This window comes from Elephas maximus, chromosome 1 (assembly GCF_024166365.1).
Source record: "Elephas maximus indicus isolate mEleMax1 chromosome 1, mEleMax1 primary haplotype, whole genome shotgun sequence".
Taxonomy (NCBI): Eukaryota; Metazoa; Chordata; class Mammalia; order Proboscidea; family Elephantidae; genus Elephas; species Elephas maximus.
In genome coordinates this window covers 173,365,279-173,380,249 of record NC_064819.1, presented here as the reverse complement: position 1 = coordinate 173,380,249, position 14,971 = coordinate 173,365,279, and the positions used below count along the sequence as shown (strand labels likewise).

Below are 14,971 nucleotides of genomic sequence, written 5' to 3'. Positions count from 1 at the left end.
CCATTTTTTCTTTTTCTTCTTCTTCTTTATTTATTTATTTGTCATTTCCTCAGCACTCAAGCCATAGCAGGAGCAGAGGAAGAATTCTGAAATGCAGTGCAATGGTAAGCTTATTGAATTTGAGTGCCTCCCCAATAAAACACTGAGTCCAATATGGTTCTAAATGAAATCCTGTTTTTGTCGAAGAGTGTCTGTTAGTATGTGTTTTTTTAAAAAATGATTGTAAACTGATAGGATTAAAAGATGATAAATTTTAATAATTATTGGTCACATAAACAATGCAAAAACAACATATGCTGGGCATTTGATTACTCATCTCATTTAACTCTCAGCTTTTCTTGATTGTAAACAGTGGTGGCATGCTAGTATGTGACTGTGCACGTACACACACACGTGGCAGATGTGGGTCTGGGATCTATGAATCCACTCTTTTCCTTCTCAGTTTTTTTTCATTGATATATACAGTAATAAACTTGATGGCGTGAGACTGAATAACAAATACTTATTGGCACACACGCTAGTTTTTTTGTTTGGTCTCATACCAAATTTCCCCTTCAAAATACTTCTTACAAAAATTTGAGGAGAGCAAGAAAACTGCGGAGTGACCTTTGATGATTAAAAAGGCATTTTCTCAATTTAGTCATCAAAACTGATGCAGTCATTAAAATAATAAAAAATAATTTCAATGCTACTATATACCTATGTTTCACTACATTGTTCTAGGTTCCACCAGAATTATCATATGTTTTTATCATAGTTAAGATACTTAGTTTACAAATACATACAGAATCACCTCCGATGAGAAGAGACACAGAGAATCCATCAGACCCTGAACATTCTCATCTAGATAAATAAACAAGTAGTGAAAACATCATGCACATAAGTTATTTTAAAAACCTGATCATTTTTGTGTGAAGTTAATTGGTATGTAATGATGTGGCATTTAAACTCCATTAGAAAATAAAACCACATTCCCGTTTCAATATTAGGCATCTACAGGAACCCTAAAATGTAAATTTATAAGCTTGAAGTTAGAGATCAAACGTAGTTTCTTTAATCATGAACTAAAGAACATTACCAATGAATTAAACTAATTAAAAGAATATACCAACTCTTAGACTTTTTCTTTTGGATCTTATTTTTTTTTTTAACCATAAGGGGGAAGAGTTTTCTGAAATCCTTAATTGGTTTTTAAATTGCCAGATTGAATTATCTGCCTCCAGAGGATTCCTCTGTCTCCTCAGCTAAATAAATATTTTTCAAGTGGAGTAAAAAAACAAATCTAAATATAACTTGAATGTTCTGCCATCATTTCCTTCACTTTCAATAATTCATTGATGAGTAAGGAATGCTACTAGATCTATCTCAATTATCAAATGAAACTCTCCAGCATTTCTTATCTATTTCTATATGAAAAGAATTGTAGACATCAAAGTTAGAAGCAAAATTCTATTTCAGCAAACTTTCCAGTTAGAGCCCAATCCTAATGGTTAGCTAATTGATTTTCTGCAAGATTCCAAAGTGTTTAGGTAGTAACGTGATGGTTTATGATAATTTTGTTTTGGGTGATTTGAGTGTGAGTGTGTGTCTCTTTGCCTTATTATATTTCAATTCGAAACACTAATCTAAAAATACAGGAAAGCAATCTTTCCAATGAAGCAAAAAATTATTAGAGAAAAAAGCTGTCACTTAAGAAATAATGAATCAAGTCTGTCTTACAGGACACATTATTTAAGATGAGGTCAATGAATTTATGGCACAAATGGCTATATCATGTGAGGCAATAAAACTTAGTACCATCATTCATTCTCCATCTAACTAACGACACACTTGTGGTAATTAAAGATTTCATCTAAAGAGCCTGAGCTGATTACTTAAGATGTGGTACTTAGGTGAAAATATATACTGTATATCTCTCACTTTAATAAAATAACATTTACATACCCATGGAATACATATGTCTCAAACTGGTTTTCTGAATTGTGTGGGGGTATTCATCCCTTCTTTTTCCATAGACCATTTTAAATGTACATACATACATATATATATAATTTTTTTTTTAGTTTTTAAGGCGTTATTTTCTGGAAAAAAAAAAATCTGTTGCTGTCGAGTCAATTCCAACTCAGCGACCCTATAGGACAGAGTAGAACTGCCCCATAGGGTTTCCAAGGAGGGGCTAGTGGATTCAAACTGTCGACCTTTTGGTTAGTAGCTGAGCTCTTAACCACTGTGCCACCAGGGCCCCATTATGCCAAGAAGTACCAAAATTCCTTCAGATATATTAACAGATAAAGATTAAGAAGTGCAGAGCCCAACTCGCTGGGCTCTGGAATGATTTTCCCCTAATTCCACCCCAGCTTTGTTTCTGTTGGAATCTAGCCTCTTTGGTTCCACTTCCCTCCCTAACGGGTCCCAGATTGGACAGAGCTGAGGCTGAAGCTATTTAACAACGGCAATCAGGGGACGGAACAATCGGCTAATGCAATGCCAATGAACAGAGACAGCTGAAATGCTTTGTATCACAAATACATAATGTATCACCAGAAAGACAAAAAGATCACAGAGGAGATAAACAAATGTGTATTCCATTCAACCCTACAACAGCAGTCCTCAAAAAGATTAAATTTACCTTCCTGGGATGTGTCCAATTCTAAACAACAAAATGAACATTTCCTTTAGTCCATTTAGAGTATTTATATTTTGGTGGCTGACGGCCAGGGTAGTACTTAGAAGCTCAGTGGCCTGATGGATTCACTCTTTTCCTGTGAAATGAATGTGTGGCAATCTACACCGCTAAACTGCTCAAAAGACACTGCCTCAGCAGAAATATCACTTGCTCTTGATATAAGAAAACCAAAAGGCAGGACTTCTGGTTCCTATAACTCTTTCCATCTTGTATTTCCCCTGGAAAGAAAGAAAGCTATTCATGTTGGCAACTGAGCCTTTATTTTTATATAAACGTCCAAAGTCAAAGCCAAAGTATGCCATGAGGTTACCCACATGGGCACAATATATACATTCTGCTGGGCTTAAAAGAAGATTTGGGTAACTGAGGGAGGGGGACAGGGCTCCTAATTGACACATTAATCAGCTGTCAACTGCAGAAGTGCAGTTCATCCTTTAATGGAACTCACCACTGCCTTCAGAGTGGTAATCTGGCATCAGGCAATATTTAATTAAGAAACCCTTGTGCTGAAATCTTTCTTATCTGGACAAAGACATTTGCAGCAATGCAACAATAATAAGATATTAGCAACCCCTTGAATGCCATTAACAATTTGAAAAGCAAAACAAAATTCGCATGCTCCTGATTTTCCATGAATATGCCAGACCAGTTGCACTGAGTTGATTCCTACTCATGGTGACCCCACATGTGTCAGAGTAGAACTGTGCTCCGTAAGGTTTTCAATGGCTGATTTTTTAGAAATAGATCACCAGGCCTTTCTTCCAGAGTGCCTCTGAGTGGGCTCAAACATCTTAACTTTTTGGTGATTGGTTGAGTGCATTAGCAGTTTGCACCTACCACCCAGGGGCTCCTCCATGAACACAGCACTTAGATAACAGCTCAGAAGCTGTAACTCCTTATGCAAAATTGTAGCTTGCCATAGAGACGGATTCTCTAGGCTTTGGGATGTTTCGTGCGCATTGAACTTCTAGTCCAGGCCAGCTCAAGGAAATCATGACCTTACCCAAGAGTGAGGCAAAGGAGGATGGAGAGGCACGGGCAGGGTTACTCAGTGTTTTGAAGGGTCCAGGGTCTGCCCTATATCTGTAGGATGCTCTGGAAATCATGTGGGATTTGGAATCTAAAGATGTAGGTTTGACTCTGGACTCCATTACTTAAACTAAAAGTGCAATCTTATGAAAATCTCAGCTTCAGTTTCTTCACCTGTAAAATAGTGATAACAAGCTAATAGTAATAACAAGTAATGTGTGCCAGGGAGATCATTAAGCTTGTTACATATAATGTATCTTTTCAAACCCCAGTACGTCCTCATAGTCACTGATGTTCCAGGAACATACCATATGTTTATTCATTTATTGGGGAGGATACTCCTATGGCAGAGTGAGGAAGGAAAGAGAGATTTTCATCAATAGCTCTCCTATGCATCATTGAGAGAGAATGGGACATGTTTTACCCTGGGCAAATGCATGCTGCTCCTCACAGACACCAGTCCCCATCCGGCTTCCTAGCAGGCTCTGTCCCCAGGGGTAGGAGATGGGCCGTCTGCAGAGACAAGGAACCAAGCCACATTCTCTGCGCACTCCAGCTGCCCACCATCCTGACAAGCCTCTGTTCAACTCCTGCTGAGCCCTCTTCCTTTTCCAAGACCCACGGTTATCTAATTCAGGCAAAAGCTTGACAAAGCAGCATGGCTGCTTGGAAATGAGTGTTAGGACCATTTAAATGAATAATTCCTTTTAAGCTCAACTGCTGTTTGAATAGTGGAAGTCATAAACTGTGCTGTTCATGTCTTATTAAAAAACAGAGCTGATGAATGATCTGCTTGACTCATTAGATGGCAGAATGATCTTCCAAAGGAAGGACCAGAGGCCACAGTATCAGATGCCTTTAAGACAGGATGACCCAACCGCTGTCCTGGCAGAAGGTGTGCTTGAGGAATGAGCTCCCATGGAGGTGGGGAGGGGCCATACCAAAACCCAGGAGGTGCGGGAGGACCAAGCTCCCTGTTCTAATTTTTGTTGCAGAGCTGGATCAAAGAGTGAAAAAAGGGAGAAGATGATGTAGCCATAGACAAGCAGAGCCACACAGAAATCAGGAGAGGGGTTTAGAACCAGCAAGGGCTCTTATTTATTAAAAAAAAAAAAAAGCAAATTCATGTTGAAATTCATTTCCAAAATTAGAACCTTTCTGCAGGTTTAGATTTCAACATGATGATGTTTGCTACATAGTTCTTTTTATTTAAACATCATTTTTTTTTTCTTTGTGGTTTGGGGTCTCTCTTAAATAGGATTTGAAACTCAAGGAAAGGCTAAAGAGCATCTTTTTTAGAATTGAAAATCTCACTAGAAAACTGCCCTGTAGGAACTTTTTATCATGACTTGAGTTCTGCTTATCTTATAAATTTTAAGCTGGATTCCAGAAATCTTGGCCCAGGTCACCAGGGCAGATCCTTCTCTTTCTCAAGTACCATGAGTTCTGTAAAGGCAGAGCAGAGATGGGCGTGGTTTTCAGGATCTCAACGAGCTTTGACAAACCACTCGTTACTTACTGGCCTGGGTCTCCGTTTCTACAGCCAAAGCAAGAGATGGAATCCTGGCCTATTTCCAGTGACTGCAGGTCCATCTCACAGCTAAACACATGATTCAGAAAGAGGTGATTTTTCCCTTTGGTCTGATGCTTAGGTTGCCTAAGAGAGTTCCCATATTACAAAACTTTCTGCTTCATTTAAGCTGGATAAATGCAACTTCCACCTTCACAACACAAGTCATCCAGATGGAAGCTGAAAGATTCAGTCAAACATCCAAAAACCTGGTCTACCCAGTGCCAAAGGTCTGACTCTTTGTTTCTCATTTATTTGATCCGGAGAGAACACAAATAGCCTAAGAGATCTCAGGTTAATAAAACATAGCCCTAAAGGGAACCTCAGAGATCATCTAGTCCACTCCTCCAGCCTAACTCCTGGTGGGGACCCTGCATTTAATCACCTTGATCCTCAGGTGCTCACCTATAAAATGAGATCATCAATAGTGACGCACTCCCCAGGAACGTGAGAAAGAAAGGAAACTGGCAAGTGATTACAAACACAGAAAATGTACCACATTAAAGCAGAGCTATATCCTGCCTGTCTCCTGCTGTCATGCCCTATGACTCCATTTTCTCTCCTTCTTATCAAATATCTAATGACTACCTGCCCTGAAAATTCTGCTACTACACAATCCATTCATTTAGTCATAACTGAGCACCTATGAGGCCCCAACATGTGTCAGGCACTGTGCTACGACCAGGATGTGACTTAAGATACAGCCCGGCCCCGAGACAGCTAAGAGTGTACCACAGCAGACAGGAGATCCCCAAGGCTTTGTTGTGTTTTTATTTAGCCACCTTTCCTTCAGCCTGAAGCTTAAGAGAGAACAAAGCTTCTATTTGTAATGTTTTTGTTTATTCAAAAATAAGTATTTAGCCCTTACTTAATTACTGTACTCAAGAAGGCAATGGGCCGTGGAAAGTGCAGGAAAGAGACTCAGTACCTGCCTTCAGGGAGTTCACAATCTGGCTATTAACAAATAATGGGAGAAACTGGCCTGTACACCCAACCCAGCACATACTCCCATGATGTGTTCCCATCAACAGATTTATTCTAAAGGCTAAAACTGAACTAGCAGTTTTTAATACCAAAAAAAAAAACAAAGATCTGTAATATTTTACTCTCTCAATACCAAACTCCTCTTTGTTCTTCTAACCTTTGCATGGACTTTTCTTGTGGCCTAAAAAGAGTTGCAATATAATTACAGAGCCCTGTGCTGTATGAGGCAGCCTATTTCATTGTTGGGCAGCTCTGATTATTGGAGAGGTAAACAAACTCCACCTCCCAGTCACTTCCATGGATTGTATTTCTGCTCTCAAGGATCTCCCTGCACTGGTCAACTGCTGTCCAAATCTCAGCCTTCCAAATACAATAAAAGAGACATCGTATTCCCCTAGACTGTTACTTTTAAACATCCCCAGTTCCTACACCTGGTCCCCAGGGGACAATTTGCATATATTTCACTTGTTTTGGTCCCAGAATGGAATGCAGTAGCCTGACTAGCACAAAGTATAGAGGAACTCTCCCTTCCCTCATGTAGAATATTATACCTCACCATACCACCTAGGAAACCCAGGTGGCGTAGTGGTTAAGTGCTACAGCTGCTAACCAAGAGGTCGGCAGTTCAAATCCACCAGGCGCTCTTTGGGAACTCCATGGGGCAGTTCTACTCTGTCCTATAGGGTCACTAGCAGTGGGAATTGACTCGATGGCAACAGGTACACCACCTAAGAATGTCATGGGTTTTTTTGGGGTTTATTTTTAGCAGTCATATGCTGCTATTAGGTCTTCACTTAAAAAAAAAATTTTTTTTGTCAAGTATTTGCTCTGTACCAAGGTTGAAGCTTTCACTTAACTTATATCATTTAATTCTCACTACAAGTTCATAAAGGAGCTACTGGCTACTGTTTTCCCATTTTACTTGAAAGGTTCAAAGAGATAATGTGGTTTCCCTAAGCTCTCACAGCCTACAAACAGTGGAGCCAGGATTCAGATCTGGAACTGCTAACTTACAACCCATGTTCTTTTTACTCTACCATGCTGCCTCCTTTACCCTGGGTTTCTGGTCCACCAACCCTTTTCTCCTAAGTACTCATCAACCATTTATTTAATGATACATTCAAGGACTTTTGAGGGTAAGCCATCAAGTACTGGTCTAGAGTTTCTGAAATTAGAAACCTTTTGTCAATTTTGAAAATGTGATCAACATTTACCCGTTTCTGATCTTTTTGAATTGAAACTTCTCCTATTTATGATAATAGAGCAAAGGTTATCCAAAAGTAAATATCAAATTATCTACAAATTTCTTCATGGGAACTTGGAGATATAAATTTGCTTAAAATAACAGGTGCTCTCTGCCTACCTCTCTGCCCCTATCTTGGGATTCATAGCCTTCTTTATGGTATTTGCCCTATCCTTTTCAGTTTAGAGAACATTCTCTTCATGGAGACAAGAGAAGCCAAATAAAAGTTGTCCAGCCCTGCCTTCTCACTCTCTTTTGTTAAATAGTACACCATTTGCTCTAAATACTGCTCTATCCATGTCTACTTCTTATTCCTTCCACTACAAGCAAGCCAAGCCAAGCCCGTTGCTGTCAAGTCCACTAGCATAGCATAAATAGCTCCTTTTACTGATGTGGGCATTTCCCTGGGGACTCAGCTCCTCATGTCCCCTAGCCTTCTTGATAAGACATTCATTTTCAGAACTTCCCACCCACACCCACCGCCCAATAAACTACACTGAGTCACCGGCTGTGGGACCAAACTCACCTTTCCTTATAACTTTAAAAATAATCTGCTTTCTTAAGATCTAGGGAATGTGACTGATCATACACAACATTCCCTCCCTCCACCATTGCACATTCCAAGATGGTTGGGTCCTTTCCCCTCTCCATACACACACCAAGTAGCTCTACCCTACATTAATCAGAATGACAGAGAAGGATTCTCCTCACTGCTTCGTATCTTCTCAGAACTATCCACATGTGAAAAACGATCAGTTGCTCTGCTTAGGGTCTCAGGACCACACTTGAGCAAATGACTTCTGCATCTCTGTTTTTAAAAGAAGGATATCTAAGTAAATTGTCCTATATATTGATTATTTGTTAATTATTCTATCTTTTAATGCCTGCTTCATATTTTGTGCTAAATACCCCCCAAATGCAGCTACTTCTTTGATGCCTCCTTTTATTTTCTTAAAGTTTCTATCTTGCATCTCCCCCCTCAAGTGCATGAATTGCCATACAATGATGTATTTTCCCAAGCTTTAGTCATCTATTAGTTATGTTGAGGGGGTATTTTGTTTCATGTTTCAGTTCCAAACTATATTTCTATTCTAGGCCTAAGTCCCCTTTCAAGCCTCAGTGGTATCTCTGAGATTGCTTCTATTCTTTTTTGTGCCCACAATCCAGGGTAACTTGGTTCTTTTCACTCTCTGCGTTGGTAGAGAGATGCTGGAAGCCATTTGTTCCTGTCACTAGTTCCTGCTCATGGCTTGGTTTACTTTTGAGAACGGTTGACCCTTCTCCACCTTCTCATCTCTTCCTGTCTCGTATCTACTGCCTTTCTGATGTCTGGCTTTACGGATTTTTGAGGAATAGTTTTCACCTCTTCTCCCTACCTAACAAGTTACTGTCTTCTTGATGGCAGTCTTAAATCCTTAAACACATTCATCCCAATTTTCTAACAATGCCTCAGGCTTTTACTCTTTCCTTGGGAAGCAACATGGTTTGGTGAGGAAAGAGCTGGATTAGAAATCAGAAGACATAAGTCCTACCTGCCCTGTGACTTTGGGTCATTCCCCTGGGCCCCTGCCTGCCTTCAAGGACTATTACAAAGATTCAAACAAATACTGTAAATGGAAGCACTTTGAAAAATATAAATTGCCATATAAACATAAGTATTTTCATTATATCATCATAAATATACATTTTGATATGAAAAAATACAGAACCAACTGGTTTACTTACATTCTGCTCTCATTTACCCATTATTTTTCTATTAAAATTCAGTGATGAAAACCTACTACTATGAATTTTTCTGTGAAGTAGACTTTAAAGTAAAAAAACACACCACAAAAAATAAAACCCAGAAACCCAGATCAACAAAAAACTTGACCCCCAGATTCTGCTCTGAGTTTCCAGTGACTTGTGGAGTGTTTGACAGAAACATAATTGCAATAATGAGAAGGTCTGTGGGCCAGGTTGTGGTCTTAAACTCACTACGGATGTTTTAGCCCTAGGCTCAGCTTCAGGCCAGCACCAGCTGCCAGGGCCAGAGTCACCAATGGAATCCTTTATGCTCAGTCACACACAAACGTGACATTTATGTCATCTAGTACACAATGCTGAAAATTCAAAGAGGCTCAGTGTGCTGGGCTCACCAACTTGGAGAAAAGGAGCAATTTGTGTTGCCTGTCATTTTTTTTAGTTAATTAAAGCTTGTGTGAGATCTGCTTATGACAGCTTCTTCAGTATCTGGGTGGGATGCGCTGGACTGCTCCTGATTTCGGGTCTACACGTTGGTTCCTTTGTCTCTGAAAAGCTTCTCGGTTGGTTTGCCTAGCTCTCTTCCATCTTCTTCTGTAAATTTAGCCATCCTACTGTGCTAACTACCTGGTTGAAGACCAACATTCCACTAATGCCAGATTCTCCACTGAACATCCCTCATATAGCTCAGTCCTTATCACCAAATCCTAGTTAGCCCAACCCAATCTCCCCATCTAGGCTGCATGCCCAAACTGCTAAATGGTGGGAAGCAAGATGACCTCGGACAAAAATATGTACTCATATATTTTCACACACCTGGTATTTATATAGCTCCTTTCTTCCAATAAATCCAAGTGATTCAATAGACACTATCATAATACTGTTCACCATAAGTCTGTAAAGAGGCAAGGAGCCACATAATATACCTTATTTTAGAGATAAGTAAATTGAGACTAGCAACAGTTGTATATCAAATGTTAGTATTTGGGTAAAAGTCTCCATGTCATAACCCCTGTATGACTAACTAGACCATTTTTTGGCATGCTCTTAAGAAGGAAATGAAACACGGAAGAACACTTCTATTTGCACCTCATTGGACAACTGGACTCTTGGCTCCTGGGTGAAAAGAGGCACCCAAAGTGTATGGGGGTGACAGAACTGCCTAATCCAAACAGCTATGGGCCTCCGGATCTGGTGAGGCACAAGAGAAGGGAATATTTGGAGGATAATTTAAATATGTGAGGCTGGGTCTTCCTTCTAGTGCTTAATATCTCAGAGATATTAAGATAATAAGACACTGGGTATATTCTGCTACATTGAGGCATATACCAAGGCATAGCCTTTCTATGGATTGGCATGTACAGAGGTGGGAAGAACAGAAAAGACTAGAAAGAGGAGGAGATATGTACCGTGAACTAAGTCCTTTCGTATCAGAACAAAACTCATTAGATGCTGAGTGCCTGCCATGGCCGTGGCTCTGCCATCTCCCTGGTCATAGCTGACTGGTTCCAGGGGCACCTCAAGACTTTGGCGTGGGCTCTGCCTAACAGGGGTAAGAGTCACTCAATGAACAACTCAGATTTTCTTCCTTGGAAAGTTTGAAATCAAGATACCTCCAAGAGACTAAATAGTGGTGGGGATAGTGGTTGTAGGAATAAAGCCAGAGGACCAGACAGAAAAGGCAGCAAGCAGAAGCCATGAGGCAGCAGAAGTCACAAGGCTTACAGCAGGGGAAGGGGCTGGAAGTGGCAAAAGTGGGAGCCAGCCACAGGAAGTTGCACATCCTTCATGGCCAAGCACTACAGTAGAGAGCAATGATGCCTGTTCCTTGGGGACAACATGATAGCCCAGCCGTACAGTTGTTTAGCACTGTGGGACCACCATCATTGCCAAAACAAATGCCCAGTCTCATAAGGATGGGCTGCAATGGCTAGTCCCATCTTCCTTATTTTCTTGGGCTTCTTTATAGCAAGCCTCCATAACTTTAACGAGTCTATCTAACCTAGCTTTGCAGAATATTTTCTCTAATTTAATCCTCACCACATCCCTTCTATAAAAAACCATTGCCATCAAGTTGATTCTGATTAATAACTACCCTATAGGACAGAGCAGATCTGCCCATAGGGTTTCCAAAGAGCAGCTGGTGGATTTGAACTGCTGACCTTTTGATTAACAGCTGAGATCTTAATCACATGCCTTCTAGGTAGGAATTATTACTCTTTATTTAAAGTTAGGAAAGGGCAGCAACTTCAAAGCCCACACTCCTTGCATGATCCCACAATACCTCCTCCTAGTGCCTAAGAGGAAATCCTGGTGGCGTAGTGGTTAAGTGCTATGGCTGCTAACCAAAAGGTTGGCAGTTCAAATCCACCAGGCACTCCTTGAAAACCCTGTGGGGCAGTTCTACTCTGTCCTATAGTGTCACTATGAGTCAGGATTGACTTGATGGCAACGGGTTGTTTGTTGTTGTTAGCACATAAGAAGCTCCTTGTGGCACATTACTATCTTGTGCCCTTCCAGGGGAATCCCTGGGTGATGCAAACAGTTAACATGCTCAGCTGCTAACTGAAAGGTTGGAGATTCCAGTCAACCCAGAGGTGGCCTTGGAAGAAAGTCCTGGCAACCTATGTCCAAAAAATCCACCATCGAAAACTCTATGGAGCACAGTTCTAGTCTGACACATATGGGGTCACCATGAGTGGAAGTTGACTTGAAGGCAACTGGTGGGGTGGTGGTGGTAGCCCTTCTAGGAGAGCAGGATGCCTGGAAGAGACTCATCCCAAGGGTCAGGAGGCTGTGTCTTCTTCAGAATCAGAAGCAGAAAGTGAGGACACTTGGACAAGCCTGCATAGGCCAAGGCTGCTATGTCTGAGGATCTTCATAGAAAGGAAATGTGAATGCTCCCCCCGGTCCCTGCCTATTCCTAAACCCATTACAACTAGTACCCCTTTCTTGCTGCCCACCCCCACTCTCTATTGCCTAAAGTGCATTCTGAGGAACACCAGTCCCATCAACGTCCTGTCCCCAAGAAAGGATTCCATGGTTCAACAACTTTGGGAAATGTTGCATACTTTATGCCAATGAAAACTCTATGGATCACAAGGGTCCAATCCATAACCGATCATGGGGTTGGTGGAGGACCGGGCAGTGTTTCATTCTGTTGTGCGTGGTGTCACCATGAGTTGAGGAACGAAGCAATGGCAGCCAAGAGCAACAACAACTATGCCCCTGGTGGAGATTCTCAATGCACCTTGCCATACTTAAGCCTCTGAGAAGTTCTGCAGAAAAGAAATGTGTTTAACTTCATTAACCTAGAGTTTCTCCAACTTTTAAAAAATAGAATTCTTTTTTGCCACACTACTAGAAGCTCACAGAAAAACACTTTGAGAAATGTTACTTTAATGATCTAGATGCATATAATACAGGGTCAGGAAACTCTGGCCATGTTTCTTTTGATTAAAGCTTTCCTTTACGGTACAAGATCTGGATCTTGCAGCACGTCTACACCCTAGTGCACTGCCCTGCACGTGGTAAGAGTTCAATAGGCAGCTGGTGCTTGTAACTGACCTGTAGGAAAAGGTGAAGGCGAGTCCCGTTCTGCATGTTAGCAGGCTCTACCCTGCTGCGAATCAAGGTTACGGGCTTCCTTGTAGCACACTTCTCAGCCCTACAGCTTCCCCCTCACCTCTGATCAGCTTCCTGTGCTCACAGAGGCTTGGGCCCTATTCCATTTCGCCCTGTGGTTTCAGCTTCTGCAGTCACTACAAACTCGATTTCTGTCCTCTCAGCTCTAGTTACCTCACACAGCCCACAAGCCCAACAGGATGTCATGAATACCGTTACCTATTGGGTGACCTTCCAAAGCTTGAAGCTGCACCCAGGAGCATTTTAGGTCACCCCGTCCCAACTTCTGCATTACAGATGAATTCATGATCGTTTCATGAGAAACCAACCACCTCCACTGAGGGGAAAAACTCTCAAAGCACAATAACAACAAAATGATCCATGGGTATTTTCATACTTATACCCAAAGGACCATCTTTATCTGTCGTATGAATAAAAATATAAAATTAAGAAATACTACCCAAATCAGCCTTGCTGGCATACTGATCATGAAATAAATTCAATTGGTCTACAAGTGTTTATTCTACTTCAGGTCATATTGATCATTTTATTTCTTCCTTTGGCCATTCTCTGTCACAGACTTTTGGGCAAATGGACTTTCATCAAGAGTGAGTGACACTGGTGTCCTAAAGGGCCAGAAGAACTGTGGACTAAATCAACTCTTCTCATTAGGCACCTATATCCTGTAATATACACCTCATGGCCTGATAAATTCACAGGTGGCCTGGATGCTCTTAATAATGTGATTCCTAACAGGTAACCCAAGTCTCCCAAGTCCTACCAGTTGGAAGTAACTCAAATTCACCTCTAAATCCTGTTAACAATGTCTAATCATTTTACCCATCAATTTGATTAAAAAGGGTTGTAACGATTATCTAGTGAGAAAGCACAGAACTATCTAAGCTGCCATATCTGTGTGGCTAGACACCTTAAGAAACCATGCATGGGCTGGGCCTTGTGAGAGTCTACACGAACTGCGGAATAAGCAGGCTGGCTGGATAATTGAGCTTTTTGCTGGGCACCAGTGAGATGTGAGAGATGAGTTTGGATTGGAATTCCATTATGGGTTTTTAATAATTAAACATTACATGTATGGAACCTCATTCTTCTGTATTACTTTTTAAATATTAATCTATTTATATCAGCTGGACTTCCTGCAGCTTGACACACAGTAAAAGGGAGTCATACTGAGACAGACAACTGTGTTCTTAGCTTAAGACATTGCTGATGCACAGTAACAGGAAATGTGACTCCAACCCTCTGTTCAACCAAATCCCATACAGTGATTATCCACCTTTTAGAAGGTGGATTTAAAAATTTTTTTTATTTTTCAACACACTCACACATTCATTGACTTATTTAATTAATGAGGATTCAAGTTAATCTTATTCATGGTGCCCAGCTACCACCAATGACTGCCCTGACAGGGAATACAACAGAGAATCCCTCATGGAGCAGGAGAGAAGTGGGATGCACCCGTCACATTATAGTAAAAAGACCAGATTTAATGGTCTGACTGAGACTGGAGGGACCCCAGAGGTCACGGCCTCTGGACTCTCTGTTTGCCCAAAACTAAAACCATTCCTGAAGCCAACTCTTTAGAAAAAGATTAGGCTGGACTATAAGACATAAAATGATGCTGGTGAGGAGTGTGCCTCTTAGCTCAAGTAGATACATGAGACTGGAGGAGAGATGAGAAGGCAGAGGCGGATAGGAGCTGGTTGAATGGTTATGGGGAATATAGAGTGGAGAGAAGGAGTGTGCTGTCACATTGTAGGGAGAGCAACTAGGGTCACATAACAATGTGTGTATAAGTTTTTATGTAAGAAACTGACTTGAACTGTAAACTTTCACTTAAAGCACAATAAAAAAAAATTAATCTTATTTTTGGGAGTTTAATAATGCCCCTTGAGATCACAGGGGCACCCTGGACTCCTCAGAACCAGGGTTGGAAAATGGATATGGAGGTTTGTGAGGGTTTCCTTGAATGCTACATCACACTGTGATGAGGCCCCGGCCTGAAAATTCACAACTCAGGAGCGCTCATAAAAACCTAATTAAGGATAACCCTGTTCTACACTGTGCCCTCACG

At 41.0% G+C, this 14,971-nt stretch overlaps 1 protein-coding gene across 2 annotated transcripts in view; it reads right to left on the bottom strand.

Annotated features, from left to right (window-relative positions):
* SOBP (sine oculis binding protein homolog) overlaps positions 1–14,971 on the bottom strand; it is a 188,371-nt gene that overhangs the window by 25,195 nt on the left and 148,205 nt on the right. The window lies entirely within an intron of this gene.